The sequence below is a fragment of the Salvelinus fontinalis genome, chromosome 19 (assembly GCF_029448725.1).
Source record: "Salvelinus fontinalis isolate EN_2023a chromosome 19, ASM2944872v1, whole genome shotgun sequence".
Classification (NCBI taxonomy): domain Eukaryota; kingdom Metazoa; phylum Chordata; class Actinopteri; order Salmoniformes; family Salmonidae; genus Salvelinus; species Salvelinus fontinalis.
The window spans coordinates 42686478-42706206 of record NC_074683.1 but is presented as its reverse complement, the minus strand read 5'-3'; the positions used below and the strand labels follow the sequence as shown (position 1 = coordinate 42706206).

General features: G+C 43.5%; 1 protein-coding gene across 1 annotated transcript in view; it reads right to left on the bottom strand.

Moving 5' to 3' along the window:
• LOC129816771 (cytoplasmic protein NCK2-like) overlaps window positions 1-3765 on the bottom strand; it is a 46242-nt gene extending 42477 nt beyond the window's left edge. The window contains exon 1 of the mRNA XM_055871648.1: window positions 3526-3765. The gene's annotated coding sequence lies outside the window, so the exon portion shown is untranslated. The remainder of the gene's footprint in view (window positions 1-3525) is intronic.
• Window positions 3766-19729: the final 15964 nt, after the last annotated feature.

Genomic DNA, 19729 nt, shown 5'->3' with positions numbered 1-19729 from the left:
ATGGTGGGTTGTGATAGCATTAGGCCTAAATGTTCTGGCTATTTAAGAAAGAACACTGTCCCATAGTTGGTTTGATATTACAAAGCAGGTTTAAGGCGTCAGCATGCTTCAGTTTGGCTGACGCCCAGCCGAACCGAACGAGTGTGCTCACATACTCCCTTGAAACACCTTCCCTTGAAAAACTAAAATAAGGGACAATAGTGCTGTTTGTCCATTTTGAGACACCGTAGCCAGTAGACTTCCTCAAAATAGTCTGAATTAATCTAAGATAATTATTGACAGATTTGAGTTAAGTTTTTGCTGATGAGATCTTATTTGCACTATTTTATATCTATTTTTTAAATGAAAAATGTGCATGAAAACGAGTCGTCTCTGGTTGAATGACAAAGACTTTATTGAAGAATCCCTACTGTTGACCAATCACCGATGAAGGGGCATAATGTAAAGGCAGTCAATGTTGTTCTCCTCCTCAAACGAGGAGGAGCATGGATAGGACCAAGATGCGGATTGAGGGAAATAAGCCATCTTTTAATGAAAACAGCAAACAAGACACTACAAAACTACAAAACAACAAACGTGACTAACCTTCAACCGTCCATGTGTGGACACAGGAACAAACACCCACAAAACACCAGTGAAACCCTGGCTGCCTTTGTATGACTCTCAATTAGAGACAAACAATACACACCTGTCTCTAATTGAGAATCATACCAGGCCGAACACAAAACCCCACATAGAAATACAAACATAGACAAACCCACCCAACTCACGCCCTGACCAACTAAAATGAATACAAAACAAAGGAAAACAGGTCAGGAACGTGACACATAAACTAAATTTTAAAGCCGAAGTCTATCTCCAGAAAAAAATGTGTTCCCAAAAAGCCGAAAAAACCCTCATCAAAGTCTGAACAAAAACGGCACAAAATGTCGTAATATATGCATGAACTCTAACGAACTGTTTCGTATGGGAAGCATGCGGACGCCTTTATCCAGAGAGTCTTTCGTTTCACCGGACGCACATGACGTGGACGTCGATTAAGGTGGGTTGGGTTAAATGATGAAGACACATTTCGGTTGATTGCATTCAGTTGTGCAACTGACAACGTATCCCCTTTATCAGACCTGACGTGATTGAGTTTAAGACTGTTGTGTCGGCCTTTCTTAAACAGTTGAGTCAGCCATAGAAAACCAAACTGGGCTAGGCTACTGTTCGGTCTCGCTAACAAACTAATGATTTCTACTGTCAGCACTAAATGATTTAGCACCTTGATTTCCAATCAGGTTGTACAGTAGTGTTGCTCAATCTGTTTCTGTATTGTAAGTTTTAAAGGGATACTTTGGGATTTTGTCAATGAGGCCCTTTATCCACTTCCCCAGAGGTCAGGTGAACTGGTGGATAGCATTTTTGTCTCTGTGTCCAGTATACGAAAGAAGAGGTAGTTTCACGTGCACGCTAGCAGACACCCGTAAACTTCCAATCCCTGAGCTAACACTAGTTAACATTGACTCGCGAAACTACCTATAACTTCCTTCATACTGGACACAAAGAAATACAAAATGCTATCCACGAGTTCACCTGACTCTGGGGAAGTAGATAAAGGCCCTCGTTGACAAAATCCCGAAGTCTCCCTTTAACCCGGCACTAACACACCCCTTCAACTAATCAAGAGCTTGGTGAGTCGTTGATCATTTTAGGCGTGGATTGAGGGTAATGGTTGTGTGCTGAGAAGACTCTGTGGTAGTTTCTGACTTCTGTCCTTTAGGCCACGTTTCACCCCAACCAAAAACACAAGTGCAGGCCACACAGAGCAGCGGAATGGCTTGCCCTTCCTCAGTCAGCAAACAGTAGTTTACATAATGCCAAAATCAAACTGTTCCCCTCCCAAATTTAATAACAGGACTACAGAGAACGCCAAACCCTGCATTCCACATACATACCTGTCATTGCAACAACGGCAGCAAACCGTGTACCATAAAAACGGGGTTGCCATGGTGACCTACCTTAACACAGGGGTGTGGCGGCGCTGTAGGTGCGGCCTGAAACTACACCTTACCCCTGAGCGTCCGTACTGTCTGACTGTCCCAGATAGCCTACAGTACCTTGATCCGGCATCACATAAAACTATCTGATAAGGAGAAGAACACTGATGAACTCAGTTTCCATATAGGTCTCTTAATCACTAGAACATGTTCATGCTATTGTCCACATCTAGGAGCGAAATGTGGTAGTTTTGGCATTTATGCGACATTTGCAGTATAATGTGAGTAAAATAGGATTAGGGCCTGACTGTAAAGTACAGTATCTCTCAGCTGGAACCACTTCACACATCCGGAAGCCTAATGGAAGGAATAACATAAGAGAACTGTGGGGTGTAGGTGTTGCAAAGGGAGTGGATAAAAACTGGAAGCTACATTAGGCAACTCAAAACCATGTGTATTTCAGGCTATGAAACCGCACATTAGTTTTCAGAAATATCACAAATCGGCCTTGGGCTGAATGACAGTTTTTAAACTGTAGTAGACAAAAGAGTGGACACACCATGGTGGATTCTAATGGGATTTACTTACACATTGCTGTCATTGCTCTTTTGTCTGGGCTGTGGGTGAGAGCAGTTTATGAACTGCTCTGCCAGACTGCAAAACAGGCTACTGTATGTAAACCCTGTCGGCTACAGTAGCCTACAATGTGAAGCTCTTTTATTCTGGTAAAAAAACATCACTTTCTGCAATGTGTGAAAAAAAGTGTGCTATGAAGAGTGTTTAAATGTCCATCTAAGCGCAGCTGTTAAAGCAACAGTGTAACAACCAGCGATACAATAGGCTAACAATACTCATCCCAGCGAATATGAGCTGTGTGCGGGAATTTGATCTTTGGATCGTAGACCCATTGTGGAACAAGCCAATAGGCTATGGGATAGCATTTAGCAATTCCCCAATTGATTTAAGCACAAAACAAATTGAAACAAAGGGAAAAACTGGGAAGCAATTAGAATGATTTAAAGAAAACAGATAGCCTACGATGTAAACCAAACACGACGGTTTCAAACAGTGGAAGCACAAGAGACGTTAATGAATGAGTCGAAGGCTAGACTACTCGGTTTATTGTAGCATAATAACATATTCGAGCCTACTTAATATAATAAGTGCATTATTTAATGTAAAAGGAAAACATTACATTTGTATTTTAACCATATTTTCCTGGAAATCTGTAATAACGCACATATAGCCCATCAACTGCACCGTGTGGAGTGTGGACACAAAGACAGTGCCCTAAAGAATCAGAAAGTGGCGGTCTACTCTAGTGAACAGACAACATGGTCCATGGATATTGTCCACGTCTAGTAGGCCTTGTACCAAACAATGGATAGGCTACTTTGTATGTTTGTACCCACTGACGTGTCATAGTTTGCATTACTACATTTGTGAAAAGAAAACACAGCTGCTATAAGCCTATAGTTCACGCCACAAACATCAAGCCTGGTCGACCACACCAACTTTACGCTCAGTTGAAAATTGTCCTTACCTTGGTATTCACTCCAAGAACGGGCAACGGGGACTGGAGAGCCACACACACTGGGGAAGAAACAGAAAACCTTTTCACAAACCAACCGAGTCGTGATCAAAAGCGCAACAAAACTAAATTCACGTATTTTGTTCGGTTTCTCAGAACGATTCCTCTCTCTGGCCCAGCTATTCCACTCGCTGCTTGCTAGTTCTCTCCCGCTCTAGCACAAGCTTCCTCCACCACAATCCACTCGTTCGACTAGTGACGTCACCGCCGAGGGGGGAGACGAGGGACAATGCGTGGTATGACATGGAGATTGATTATTTCTACTAATCATACAATATACGTTGTTGAATGACTGGTTGTTTTGCATTCGGAAGTTGCCTTCATAATCAAGGAGGAAATTGAAATAGCCTACTTTAAAGGTATTTACCTCAATTTACACAGTGATATAACAAGTAATCAGCTTTATTCTGTTTTTATTTGCATTTGTGTGACATGTTGAGTTTCCAGGTTGCTGCGTAAAGGGCAAATTGCTGCTTTGGACTGGAAGCTAGGACAAACACTCCAATCTGACCTTTGTTCAATGTTTATTCTGCAGCACTGTTTCCTCATGAAAACATTATTTTTATTGTACCTTTATTTAACTAGGCAAGTCAGTTAATAAGAACAAATTCTTATTTACAATTACGGCCTACCCCAGTCAAACCCTAATCTAGCCCGAAAAATTATCAATTGTTATTTTGAGGAAGTCTGACTTTAACCAAACAAACAAATTAAATGGAGTTTGTGACCACTGAATGCAACCCACTGTGATGTTCAGTATTATTTTGTACAGAATTTCCTGTTTCACCCCATTTCAAAACATTTTTGTCACTACTGAACATGACCCATGTCTCAGGGAATAAAAATAAACATCACTGTGGAGGGCCAAAGCTAGATGTATGTTAAGAGAAGTTCAATATTATCATGTTAGGAGATCTGTACTTGCAATGTGGAGGAGGTCGAAGAGAGTGAGGGAGGTAGAGGGTGAGCTTGAATCGGTTGAAGATGGCAGAAAAAAATGAGTCACATTTTTGGAGAAAGTGGACCCCTGCCTTTTGGCTGATCCATATGTGGTTTCAGGGTGGGTGATAATGGAATTGGATGCTGTGGAATCGGTGAAGGTAATACGAAGTGATCTTGTGATAGGTCTTGTAGCTGTACATGAAAAAGTGGACCAACTGAAGGGGAAGATTCCAGGTATTTGTGAATCTCATTGTTTGGTGCGACGCAGACAGGGTGGCGTGAGTGGTTGAACAGAAGAGTAATTGTCTGTTCTTTTGAGTTGATGTTGCGTCTTTGCTCGTTATCTCGTACAAGCTTTTCTGTTATCCCATACGAGCTTTTGTGCCGAATCCATTACGTTGTTACAGGTGTCAAGCATATGGGCATGTGGCAGCAGTGTGTAGGAGGGAGCTAGGTGTGCAGAAGGGCATGAGACAAAGGAATGTGTAGTATTGGGGAAAGAAGTGGTATGTGTTAATTGTAGGGGTGCCCATGGGGTTAGGGATCAGAAGTGTACAGTATGAGAGAGGCAGTTTGAGGTTACCAGTGTTAGAGTAGTGCAGAGGGTGTCATATGATGAGGCAGTGAAGAAAGTTATATATGAGAACTTGTTCTTAACTGACCTACCTGGTTAAATAAAGGTGAAATAAAAAAATAAAAAATTAAAGTAGAGGAAGATGGGTCAATGGGGAGGGATCCTGAGAGGATTCGTGTGAGCAGTAGATCTGTGCCAGCACAGAGGGATAGGACCTTGAGTGATATATGCTTCAGTAAGATTTACTTTATAACGTTCATAGCAATAGTTATCAACTGTATCGCAGGGATGGAACGTAAGTTGCAGAAAATAGAGGTCGTGCGGTGGCAGCTGCAGAGAACAATTTGAGTGTAGGAGATTTGATGTCAGAAGAGTTACAGGGTGTGTTGAGTGGTTGAATCCCGTCTTCCCAGGCCATTGGCCTGAGCTAGGACCAGATAGGTTTAAATAGTGGAATAGGGTGGTGGGTTTTTAATGAGTGCAGGGTTAGATGGCAGGGTATTATTTCTATGTTTGTTATTTTTTCCCTTTCCCCTTTTTTCACGCAAAGTATAAGGGATTTATAACCCAGTCTAGTTGGTGGCGGCAATGCAACATGTATTGGATGCCAACCACCGTTAAACCTCATCAAAGAAGAAGAGGGCCAACCCTGCCTTTGACCAGCTCTTAATTCCAGTAAGGAAACCTTGCTCTCTGTGTAATTACAGAACAACTAGTCTGGTGTAGCCAGACCTACAAAATTAGGTCGTTGTCCCCCCTCCGTATAGGTAAGCCTGGTTCTCGACGAGGCTAAAGAACAACAAACTACTAGAAATAATCTCTCTGTTGCACTTCCATTTGTCTCCCTGGTCTGGTTTGGCTTTGCTTCTTTAGAAGTAAATAATTGCATTACATGCTCCATTTAATAGCATAGTGTAAACAAACATGACAACGATACAATGCAAGGAAGGAGACAATGTGAATTCCTCTAATGGAGATAATTTGAATGCAGTCATTGCAAAACGGGAGAACAATTAATTGGGTAATGGGTTCAATTAGACTGAATCGGCTCTCTCCTTAATGAGTGGTCCATACTGTGGCAACATAGGGCCAACAGATAATCAGTGATTTGAAGAATGACTGAGGAGACAATTACATTTGGAGAGCGCTGCAGACTTCGTTATTACTGTTACTATCCCCAACAGATGGAAGAACACTCTATGATGGTAACTGATCGACTGGCATAGCTGTGGGAAGTTGTGTGGGGGTGCTGTGAATATTTTGCGCGGGGGGGGGGGGGGGGGGGTTATGGGAGAAAAAGTTTTTTCCCCGCACTGCAGAAAGCTGTGTCAATCCAGATTTAAAAAAAATGCGCTGCAGAAGACCGCGATTAGTCTGCTAATACAGGCAAGGCTGACCCGCTCATTAGGCAGGATTAGGCGGTTTGAAGAGGGCGTCATTTTCTGAGCTAAACTGAGCAAGACGCACATCCAACAACACAAATCTCACAGAATTCTGCCCCAAAACAATGACAACCAGTGGCAAATGGGCTTTTTATGTGAACACTGATGCCGCCCTATGATAAGCAGTTCACACTTTATCAAAGGCAAAGGTGCAAAATATTTATCTTGTCCATTCCCAGCGTGCCTCTCCAGGGTGCTGCTGTAGGAGAGACGGTGGCGTGAAAGCTGGCGATGGTGTGAAATAGGCTTTTAGAAGTGCCGTCTTTATTTTTTGAACTTATCGTTAATGCCGTCTTTGGTGTGCTCACCAATGCACAATAACATTTTTACCCACTTCTATCACTCCTTATATCTGTGGAACAGCTTGTTGTGTTGCGGCCATAGACATATAATTCATAGAATTTTGGAACCTCTAAACCTGGCAACTTGACTGTTATCAATGTCATTTTCAGCCATTCCTGAACCTGAGACCAGAAACAGGCTACCTGAGAGCAATACCAAAACTAATGGTCTAATGATTCTGTATCCTCACAACAAAATCTGCAGAGCAGCGATGATTGTATGCCCCAAATATTCAACATTTTGTTGGTGGCAAGAATTCTGTACAATAATTTTTGATGAAAAGCACGAAGTCTTGAATCTTGTGTCATTTTAAATATCAATTCATACACCCTGTACCATGGAATCAGTACATCAAATATCTCTTCCCAACTATTTTGCAATCTTACGGCACAGCTGTCAACATCCTGGTCCTCAAATGAAACTGGTATACTTTCCTATTTATGCTATTTTTATTCCTCCGCCAGTTTTGATCCTTTATATTGGGCAGATAGACCAGTTCCCAACCTCCTCCCGCTGCCACCTGCCTCCTCCATTTTTGGGGTAATGCTGTTATCAATTGGTTGTAATCTTGGATTGAGCAGTCCTTCCTTTACAATTCTGATAACATGAAAGACATAACTCTACCATTCCAATTTGAAATAGAATTTAAAAACAAAATACCCTTTTCAAACAACATTTTTTATTTTCCATAAATACAGGTATTTTATCAACCAACACATTTGAGTTTAGCCATAATATTTGTTGTAATATTTGTTCTATCTTTTCAGGGGGATGATATTGAAATCGTAGCCAGCTCTGCAATGCTTGTTGGAAAAAGAGAGATACTTTGAAAAAAGTTTCATTTTCAATTCATCAAAAATGGGACATGGCAATCTGCATAAAGGCAAAAGGGACATTTTTAAACAATGGATGAGCTTTTCTTAGTAATCTACTTGAGAACCATTTAGGGTTCAAGTAAAACTTTTGGATAAGTTAAGTTTTTAGAGAGAGGTTTAGTGCTTTTATATTTAATAATCTCAACCAACCCAGTTCATATAATTATATAGATAGGCACACTTTATCTTGTCTGGTTTAGCATCCCATATAAAGCTAAATGTTTGTTGCTCATATGATTTGAAAAACTAATCATCAGGAGTAGGCAGGTCCATAAGTGAGTAAACTGAGATATGACTAAGGAGTTAATCAGGGCAATTTCTCCATAAATAGACAGGTATTTACCTCTTCATGATTGCAGGATCTTGTCTATTTTTACACATTTTTTATTGAAATTGAATGTGGGGAGCTCATTTATATATTTTGTAATATGAATACCAAGTATATCTACTTCACCATCAGCCCATTATATAGGTAAACTGCAGGGTAATGTAAAAGTTAGATTTTTTAAAAGATCCAATACATCATATTTTACACTTATCATAATGATGTTTTAGTCCAGAGAGTCCAGAAAAGTTATCTAGATCTTCAATGAGACATTGCAGGGATCTAGCTTGCAGACTTAATATAACACTTGAGTCATCAGCATACATGGACACCTTTGTTTTTAAGTCTTGGATTTCTAATCATTTGTTGTTATTTGATGGCTAGCATTTCAATGGCCATAATGAATAGATATGGTGACAGCAGACACCCTTTTTAACTCCTCTTGACAAATCAAAACTCTCTGAGCAGTAGTCGCTATTTACTATTTTACACCTGGGCTTGCTATACATTACTTTTACCCATTTTATAAGAGAATCACTGAAATTGAAACAATCCAGGAATTTATAAATAAAATGTGGTCTTACTTTATCGAAGGCCTTTTCAAAATCCGCTATAAATACCAGGCCTGGCTTCTTAGATGTTTCATGGTGTTCTATTATTTCTAGCAGTTATCGTATACAAGGATGGTACAATGATTCTTTACACTATACTATCTTATTTTGTCACATAAACTGAAATTAGGCGAACTATTAGAGTTTTAGCAACTAGGAAATGGTGGAACAATTTTCTGCAAAGTGCAACTCTAAATTAAGACCAAAAAGCACATTCTTATGATAAACCATTTTGACTTTGTAGCTGTAATAACTAGTATCTGCTCTCTCATTAGCTAGAATGGTCCCACCTGATCTTGCCTCCTTCCGACTGCCTTCCATAATCTATGTCACAGGTGTCAAACTCATTCCACGGAGGGCCGAGTGTCTGCGGGTTTTCGCTCCACCCTTGTACTTGATTGATGAATTAACATCACTAATTAGTTAGGAACTCCCCACACCTGGTTGTCTAGGGCTTTATTGAAAGGAAAGACCAAAAACCTGCAGACACAAGGCCCTCCGTGGAATGAGTTTGACACCCCTGATCTATGTCTATGGTTGATTGCCGCTGTCATTTGTCTTTTGCAAATTTCAAAATACCAATTGTGCGAAAAACATAGTTTGGGGGAAAAAATTGTCATTAAATGTGTCATGTGATAGGTATTATTATTTATATTGCAGATAGATTGTGGCTTCGATCAATGTAATTGTCTGCATCATTTCCAATCCCCCATATTTTATTTTGTCAACATTCCATCCTTCAGCTCTACTCAACGCCTCCCATCTATCTCTAAATACCAGTTTTGATTTCTATTTGCCATATATTTTCTAACTGTGCTGTGACGTTTCACAAAAGTTCTGAACCTTTGTATTCTCATAGATTCTACATATTGTAAATTAAATAAACATTTTTGCTAATGTAGCGTGGTTCATTCTGCGTTGTGTACTTTTAATTAGGACGCTGCCACAACTGACGGTCTGCTAGTTGAAATCTTTTTATTTGCCCTGCACACGAGGGAGACAACACACATTATGTTAACCCTTGGCTCAGTCCTAGCTCTCAGGCACCTGCGCAAGCACATGGACACTCACTCAAACACCGTCCCAAGTACTCACAAGTTACAATAGATACCCTAGTTAGCGAGCTTTGTGAAACTTGTTAACATAAATCTTTATATTATCCACATTGTAACAAACGTATGGTTGCATAACAGTACATTGTGTAACATGATGACGGTTTTATATTAAACAATTTCGGAGCCTTGCTAGCCGAAGGTCAGGCAAAAGAGAACAATAAGGGGGTACGGAAATACAGATAACCCGCGATGGGCCAAACCAAAATATACAAAACTTTTACAATCACATGTATGTACAATATTGATATGAAAAAGTGTTTGTACACCAAATAAAAACATTAGCTATGCAGCTGTAATTAAATAAAAAAATACACTGAATTATTATTATCAAATTATTAACACCCCCTCTTGACCTAGCCTATTTGAATTGGTCCTTGTGTGCAACTTGGTGCATAATCTAGGGGAACAACATCACACTGCTACATTCACCCCCACTGTTTTATACTAGATTATAGGCACAAAACAAAACACATTACCCTGAAGATAACAAAGCAAAGAAAGAAAAAAAACATTTCACACCCACAGGGCGACATAGTGACCCATTGTAGGCCCTTAATTCTAGACCCACAAATGGTCGATCAGCTGAAAAGCTATCCCGCGAAGGATTAGGAAAAATAAGGGGTAGCTAATCCCTTATTCAACCGTTTACGAAAAATGCAATATACATTTTATGCCGATGGACTACACACAAAGTTACATGAATTGTCAAATATATTAGACAAACCCACAAATCATTCTAAGACACGCTTAGATTACTACATACATGTATATATACATATATAAAAAGAAAATGTAGGCAATATCCTACCGTCACTGAGAAACCAAGAACTGTTTCATTTCCTGTGTAGACATAGTTTGGATTAGCCTATCCACTGGATTAATAAATCTACCTAGTCTAGTCCGAACACCCTCACCCAAAAACCTAGCAGGAATGTCACAGACATCACTAACCCTGCTCAGGGGTCTGACCTCAGGATGGGGAGTACTACAGATCCGCATATCCGGAGCCAGCACACTTTCAGTTACCGACTCAACACTAGTAGTGTCAGACGACTGATCAGAATCCTGGTAGATTGTCACAGACCACACTGACGAAGCATCTTCAACCAAGGTAACATCATCTGTCACAGCATCATCCACACTGAATGGAGTTTCGCAAACAGAACTCTTGTAGGCTTCGGGGATATCTCTCTGGTCCACTTCTGCTGAACACACCTCACTTAAGGGGACTTCATACGGTTGTTCCACCTCACTTCCATCAGCTGGGACTTCACCATCCTCTTGGAGTATCCTCCCAGAAGACTCAGGAAGGCCTGCTACTCAGTGGACAGTCCTGGCGTCACTCCCATCCATTTGGCTGGACTTTGCAGACATCTCAGAGATCACGTCACCTCTTGATAGAGATCTGTGACCCTCAGGTTCCTCCCACGAAGGCAAAGGCAGAAAGTTGACTGGCATAATCAGGTTCCTATGCAAAGTTTTGATGCGTCCAGTGGTAGGGTGTTGGATACGATATGTGTTCAGTGAGCTGTTCTTCGCAACCACTATGTACACCACACTCTCCCCGCGATCAGCCAGTTTCTTCTTGCCCCTCTCCCCCTTGTTAGCAAGTAGAACGCTATCTCCCTTCTGCACCGAGTGACCCTTAGACCGTCTGTTGTAGACCTCGGCTTGTCTCTTTTGTTGCTTACTGGCATGCTGCTGGGCCAATGTCATGGCCTCTCTCAGATCCTCACCCAGAGACTGGACATACTTATCCACATCTACTGTGTCCCCATCCAACAGCACACTTTCAAACATAACATCTACCGGCAACCTAGGGGTGCGTCCGAACATCAAGAAGAAGTGTGGAAACCCAGTAGTCTCATGAACAGTGCAGTTATAGGAGGATGTCAATGTGTTCAACATCTGAGGCCATTTAGCCTTGGACCTAGCTGGCAGAGCTCTAATCATCCCACCCAGTGTGCGATTCAGACGTTCTGCTTGACCGTTACCCATGGGATGATAAGGTGTGGTGTGGGACTTTTCAACACCAGATAACTGAAGTAATTCTGCAATAAGTAAACTCTCAAAGTTAGCACCCCTGTCAGAATGGATGCAATCAGCGAACCCATAAATGCAGAATAAATTATTCCAGAGAACACGAGCAACAGTCTTAGCAGACTGGTTTGGACATGGATACGCACAGGCCAGCTTAGTAAAGTGATCAGTCACTACTAACACATCAATAGACTTGTTGTTTGAATCTTCTGCAGTCCAGAAATCAATACACACAAGTTCTAAAGGTGCCGTTGTCACAATGGAGACAAGTGGAGTTTTTGCTTCAGGCTCAGGTGCTTTACTCAACACACATCTCTTACAGTGGGCCACGTATTCCTTAACATCCTTCTCCATAGATTCCCAGTAAAACTGCTGTCTCGTGAGCCACAATGTGCGCTGCTGACCCTGATGACCAGCATCATCATGAACTCTCTTCAACACAAGGCCTCTCAAAGACACAAGTACGACATACTGAAATATTTTCTTCTTACTCGCTGGGTATTTCGAGACACGATACAGAATCCCTAACCGCGTGGTGAGTTTTCCCCACTGTCTTAGAGTATAAACTGTTTCTTTAGCTTCAAAGACTCGCTCTCTCCTAGATGGGTGCCGGCCTCTATCTACAAAGAACATGACTCTGCTGATGATAGGATCCTGTGACTGGTTATTATACAGCTCTTTGTGTGTAAGGACAGGTAAAGGACTCTGACACATGGACATCAACTTCTCAAGGTGCTGCACATGTGAAACGGCCCTCACTGTGGCACCATCATCCCATCGGCGATGGGCATGGAGGACAGCAGACACCTCTTCACAGGAAACCAACCCACTGACATCGTCTCCAGCTCTACTCAACTCACTCCCAGGAGCCATAGACGTTCCACAGCCAGCCTCGGGCTGCTCACAGGAGAGACGGAACATGTCTTGTACATCATCCACTCGAAGACCTCTGGCTTCCTCCAGCAGCACATCATATGGAATTCTTGTCAGTCGGTGCAGAACTTTGGAGCGGACAAATGGCTCTCTGCTCAAAGCATCAGCAACGACAATCTTGGGCCCCGGTATGTACTGGATATCAAAATCAAAGGGTGCCAGCTTTGCAACCCATCTCTGCTCGCATGCATCAAGTCTTGGCTTTGTAAGAATATATTTGAGTGGATTGTTGTTGGTCCACACAGTAAACTTATGCCCTCGCAGCCAATGGCTGAACTTATCATGAATGGCCCATTTCATGGCTAGAAATTCCAGCCGGTGAGCAGGATACTTGGATTGTGCATGATTAAGAGATTTACTAGCAAAAGCTATTGGCCTGGCTATGGCCTTCCCATCTTGCACTTGGGATAGTACAGCTCTCAAACCACTAGTATATGCATCAACAGAAAGTAAAAATGGCTGAGAAAAATCTGGATGAGCCAGCAGTGCCTGGTCAACTAGTGCTGCTTTCAAAGCTTCAAAAGCGAGTTGACATTCAGCAGTCCAGTCTACAGCAGTGAGCCTGCGAGAGGGACCAGGCCTCTTTCTGCCCTTGCCTCTCCTAGGCTTCTTCTGACCTGTAGTCAGCTGAAAAAATGGCCTAGCAACCATGGAACAATTCTCAATGTAGTGTTGATAGTATACTACCATACCAAGGAAACAGATTTTGCTAGGAGACGGAGTGACACCATCAGCTTCCATCATCTCACTCTCAGTCACATTTAAAATGGTTTGAACCTTAGCAGGATCAGTGGCTACGCCCTCCTGAGAAATGATGTGGCCCAAAAACTTAACAGACCTTAGACGGAGACAGTTTAAGATTGTGCTCCTGCAACCGCTGAAAAACCATCTCAAGTCTCTACATACTCTCTTCCTCCGTCTTAGCAAAAACCATCAGATCATCCAAATAGCAAAGGAGACTTAGAAAGTTTTGGTCCCCAAAGATGGTCAGCATCATTCTCATAAAAGTAGCTGGGCTGTTGCAAAGGCCTTGAGGTAAATGATTGTACTCGTGCAGACCTAAAGGAGAGGAAAAGGCAGTGTATTTCTTATCCTCTTCATGCAGTGGCACATTGTAGTACCCTGATGTCAAGTCCATTGTGCTGAAGAAGGCATTACCTCCCAGCGCAGCCAGTACATCAGCCTGATGAGGCAGGGGATGAGCATCCTTTACTGTGCGGGCGTTTAACCACCTGAAGTCAGTACATAGACGCAAGTCCCCATTCTTTTTCCATACCAGCACCAATGGTGAGGCATACTCGCTGCTGGAATTTCTGACGATTTCCTTTTCCTCCATATCATCCAGTGTTTCCCTGAGTTTTTGGTAATGAGCTGAAGAAAGCCTACGATAAGGTCATCGAAATTGCCGGTCATCAGTCAGCCGTATGCGATGGCAGAACTCTTTTGCCTCTCCACAATCCAGGCTATGTCTAGAGAACACTGTGTCATACTTCTCAATTAAACCGACAAGTTTGTCTTTCCAGAACTGTGAAACTGGACACTCCTCAACAGACAGGCCTTGAAGTCCAAGATTGCTCAGTGTACTGTTGCCATTAACTACACTGCCACCAACTGAACTCTTAGCTGTAAGACTGCCACGTTCTGGTAAGCAGCTTGCTGCTTGACATCATCAAAATCCTCCAATGCAATACAAGGGTACACATCTGCCACTTTAGCATTTCGTCTCAGGGTAACTGGCGAAGTTGTTGGATTCACAATCTTCACAGGGAGCCATCCATCCCCCCACAGAGGCGTAACTACTCTCCCTACTAGTATGTGTCGATTCACACAACGAGACGTGCTGGGCTCGACAACAACAGTACTGCCCACAGAGAGTTTTGTCTTTGGGGGTAAGCGGCCCCACACCAGATGCTCACTCATGGGTTGGAGCGTTACTGCCCTCTTCAACTTAATGGTGCCCACTTTATCTGGGATGGAGTCTCCTCTCCATCTCTCCAGATTTGATAGGAGACCCAGGAACTGGCTGTCCTCACACTGGCCAGAGGGACCTGGCGTACCCACCACCCGCCAGTAGCTGTCATTTGATTTGAACTGTCTAATCAGAGACTTCAACACGTTAGTGCCCACCTTGAGTTCATCAACCTGCCCATCTACAATAAGCACTGGGACGACATAACTGAAGCCATGAAGCTGTAGTTTTAAGTCACACATGCCCACTGGGCTAGTTTGCTTCCCACCACAACCCACCAGAATGATGTCTGAAGGAGCTAGAAAGTTCCCCTCTACCACTCCCGCCTCCCTCAACCGAGGTACAATATCTGCGCGCAGAGTGGTAGCCATGGACCCACTATCTAACATCCCCTTCAGCTCAACTTTATCCTGTACTAGCACGGTAGTGTAAAACAAACTGTCATTCTGAGTAATTCTCATTGTGTTCTGAAAAAGTACTGTGTTGTTCTTGGGTACTGACTCACAAAAATAAGAATAAACAGATTGGATATCATCATCAGTGGAGGAAAAATTAGACTGCCCCACATTGCCCTCCTCAGAATGGAGGCTTTCTAGTTTTCCAGACCCATTAGTCTTTTGGCTGTTTTCACTGCCAATTCCACTTTCCCATTACTTTGCGGGTATCCTGGAGACTATGTTTTGTGTTTAAAGTCCCAAGCCTTGCTGAAACTTTGGAACTTGTCTGAAGAGTACTGGGGGCCAGTCTGAGTAAAGAATTGTAGGTATCCCATAGCGTGCAAAGTGTGTCTTCAGTTTTTGAATGACCGTTTTCAAATGTGTGTTCTCCAAATGGTCCACTTACCAGAAGTTTGAGAGATAATCAACTGTGACCATATAGTCTCTGTCGTTGAACTGGAACAGGTCAGTCCCTTTTTCCCAGGGATGCTTTGGTTTTTCGTGTGGCCTTGGCGTCTCTTTCTGCTGCTTCACACCCCATGCAGTGCAGGTGCTGCATTGTTCTATGTGTGTTCTCAGCTGTGCATTCATGCCCGGCCAGTAGACACACTCACAAGCTCTTCTCAGACATCCCTCGATTCCTATGTGTCAGGAATGGATTCTCTGCATTATGGGCAGTATGGATGATGACTTTCCTTCCTCTGAAGATTTTGCACACTCAGCTCATCTTTATCGTGAAAATACATGGCTACTTCCAAGGGTACATTCACTTCAGGCCACCCCTGCAGGATCACATTTTTCAATGTCTGGAGCTCCTGGTCCAGCTCAGTTGCTGGACTGGATGGCCTTTTGTCTCTCGCTTGACACAAACAGGTAGTGTACCATGTTGATTGATTCCACTTCTACCTCTACAGGGCCTCTGTTATCTTGTTCTGTGAGATACGCCCTTCTCAGAGTGTCGGCCAGCACCACATGTTTTCCAGGAACGTATCGGAAACTGACCTCATAGTTTTGAAGTCTCATGAGCATGCACTGTAGTCGCAGTAGCTGAGGAGAGGCTGTGTCATGTGATCTGACTGCACTTCAACAGGTCATCCATATGTGAATTGGTGGAACCTCTCCTTGCCAAACACCACTCCAAGCAGCTCCTTCTCTATCTGTGCATACTCTTTTTCAGTCTCTGTCAGAGCTCTGCTGGCGTATGCTATTGGTTGTCCTCCCTGCATCACGGCTGCTCCTAACCCACTTTCTGAAGCATCAATTGTAGTACAAGCTGCTCTGTTGGGTTGTAGTATTTCAGTACCGGGGTCTGTGCAATGGTATCCCAGATTTTATTGAAAGCCAGCTCATGTCTCTCTGACCACTCCCACAGTGAGTCCTTGTGTGTTAGCTGTCACAGTGTCATCTGCAAAGATTTTGACTCCTGGAAGACCTTCCATTGCCTGGTTCAACTTCCTTTGAAAGATCTATGGGGTTGGACTGATTCCCATGGGAGTAGAGAATGTGGTGAGATAGCTGGACTCCTCTTCCAGTTCTACATGCCAAAATCTGTTTTTTACATCACAAACAGAGAACACGCATGCTCTGTTCAGGTCTGGCAGAACCCCTGGTCATGAACGCTGCCAGACTGAAACCCTGGTCATCAACGCTGCCAGACTGAACCCTGGTCATGAACGCTGCCAGACTGATCCCCTGGTCATGAACGCTGCCAGACTGAACCCCTGGTCATGAACGCTGCCAGACTGAACCACTGGTCATGAACGCTGCCAGACTGAAACCCTGGTCATGAACGCTGCCAGACTGAAACCCTGGTCATCAACGCTGCCAGACTGAACCCTGGTCATGAACGCTGCCAGACTGAAACCCCTGGTCATGAACGCTGCCAGACTGAACCCCTGGTCATGAACGCTGCCAGACTGAACCCCTGGTCATGAACGCTGCCAGACTGAAACCCTGGTCATGAATGCTGCCAGACTGAAACCCTGGTCATGAACGCTGCCAGACTGAAACCCTGGTCATGAACGCTGCCAGACTGAAACCCTGGTCATGAACGCTGCCAGACTGAAACCCTGGTCATGAACGCTGCCAGACTGAAACCATGGTCATGAACGCTGCCAGACTGAACCCCTGGTCATGAACGCTGCCAGACTGAACCCCTGGTCATGAACGCTGCCAGACTGAACCCCTGGTCATGAACGCTGCCAGACTGAAACCCTGGTCATGAACACTGCCAGACTGAAACCCTGGTCATCAACGCTGCCAGACTGAAACCCTGGTCATCAACGCTGCCAGACTGAACCCTGGTCATCAACGCTGCCAGACTGAACCCCTGGTCATGAACGCTGCCAGACTGAACCCCTGCAATGCTGCTGGGTTTTTCATGATCAAGTTTCCCGTGTGTATCAAGAATGGTCCATCACCCAAAGAACATCCAGTCAACTTGACATAATGGTGGGAAGCATTGGAGTCAACATGGGCCAGCATCCCTGTGGAACGCTTTCGACACCTTGTAGAGTCCATGTCTTGCCGAATTGAGGCTGTTCGGAGGGCAAAAGGGGTGCAACTCAATATTAGGAAGGCGTTCCTAATGTTTTGTACACTCAGTGTAGTATGTCACTGTCAGAGGCCCTCCCAGTCAACACCACCTCATAAGATGGCCTGCTGCAGTTCTAGAGATGTCCAGTTTGCATGCAGCATAGAGAAGACCAGCAAGTGGGTCCTCATCATCTTTATGCAGACATGTCCTTGCTGTGAGCCTTCCTATGAATGGAACTGTATCCGGCCAGCAACCTTCCTCTGTCAGCGACAACAGCTTTCACAAGTTTATCAGTTGTACAAATACAAAAGGTAACCCACTTCATTACTTTGATAACCCAATTGCAAAACATAATTTATGCAAACTGACATTTGTTGCTTATTTTAGATACATATAATGTGCAGGGAATTACCTAGTCTGGTGGAACCAACCTGATCGCTGTGTTCACCATTCTATTTAACTTTTTATGATATCTGAAGTGAAATATGACGGTGAACGCAGCGATCAGGTTGGTTCCACCAGGCTAATCATAACCACCATTGATAATGTAATCAGTGTGTGTGTGTGTGTGTGTGTGTGTGTGTGTGTGTGTGTGTGTGTGTGTGTGTGTGTGTGTGTGTGTGTGTGTGTGTGTGTGTGTGTGTGTGTGTGTGTGTGTGTGTGTGTGTGTGTGTGTGTGTGTGTGTGTGTGTGTGTGACCGACCAGTACCTTTGTTGAGAGGCCAGGAGCTGATCTATACTGGTATGTCCATCAATGGGGCTCTGGCAAAAACCTCACCTCCAGCCTCACCTCTTGCCTGATCACCAATGGTTGTCGATGGGGAGAACAGAATTAAGTGGGTTTAATCTGACATGTACAAACTTCAACACAGTATATGTTTTTGTGTCGTATCACCCATGGCACACAGTGGGGGGTGCTGAGGAAGATAACTAACGAAGAGGCAACTCAAATTACATTTTATTTCAATTTTATTTACATATTCTTTTCAGGCCATGAGAGGTACTGGATCTGGCAAAATATGTCCCGGAACTAAACAGTCCAAAAAGAGGTGCCAGATCCTGTTCTGGCAGGATCCGGCATAAATTAAGCACTGGTTATGACCACTGACATGTTTACCAAGGTAGCCCCATTACCACCAGACAAAATGCCGATAGGCACAATATCTGTATTGGCTCGGAATGACAATGAAAGATGATTGGTGCACCCCCCTATCCACATCGATGGGACCGCAGTGGAGAAGGTGGAAAGCTTTGAGTTCCTTGGCGTACACATCACTGACAAAATAAAATGGACCACCCACACATACAGTGTAGTGAAAAAGTCGCAACAGAGCCTCTTCAACCTCAGGAGGCTAAAGCAATTTGACTTGTCACCTAAAACCCTCACAAACCTTTACAGATGCACAATTGAAAGCATCCTGTCGGGCTGTATCACCACCTGGTACGGCAACTGCACCGCACGCAACCGCAAGGCTCTCCAGAGGGTGGTGCGGTCTGCCCAATGCATTACCAGGGGCAAACTACCTGCCCTCCAGGACACCTACAGCACCCGATGTTACAGGAAGGCCAAAAAGATCATCAAGGACATCAACCACCCGAGCCACTGCCTGTTCACCCCGCTATCATCCAGAAGGCGAGGTCAGTACAGGTGCATCAAAGCCGAGAGACTGAAAAAAAGCTTCTATCTCAAGGCCATCAGACTGTTAAACAGCCATCAGATGCTGCTGGCTATAGGCATAGACTATAATCACTGGCCACTTTAAGGAATGGAACACTAGTCACTTTAATAATGTTTACATATCTGGCATTACTCATCTGGTGTATATACTGTATTCTATACTATTCTACAGTATCTTAGTCACTTTAATAATGTTTACACATCTTGCATTACTCATCTCATATGTATATACTGTATTCTATACTATTCCACTGTATCGTAGTCCGTTCCGCTCTTACATCGCTCGGCCATATATGTATATAGTCTTAATTCATTCCTACTTAGATGTGTGTATTGG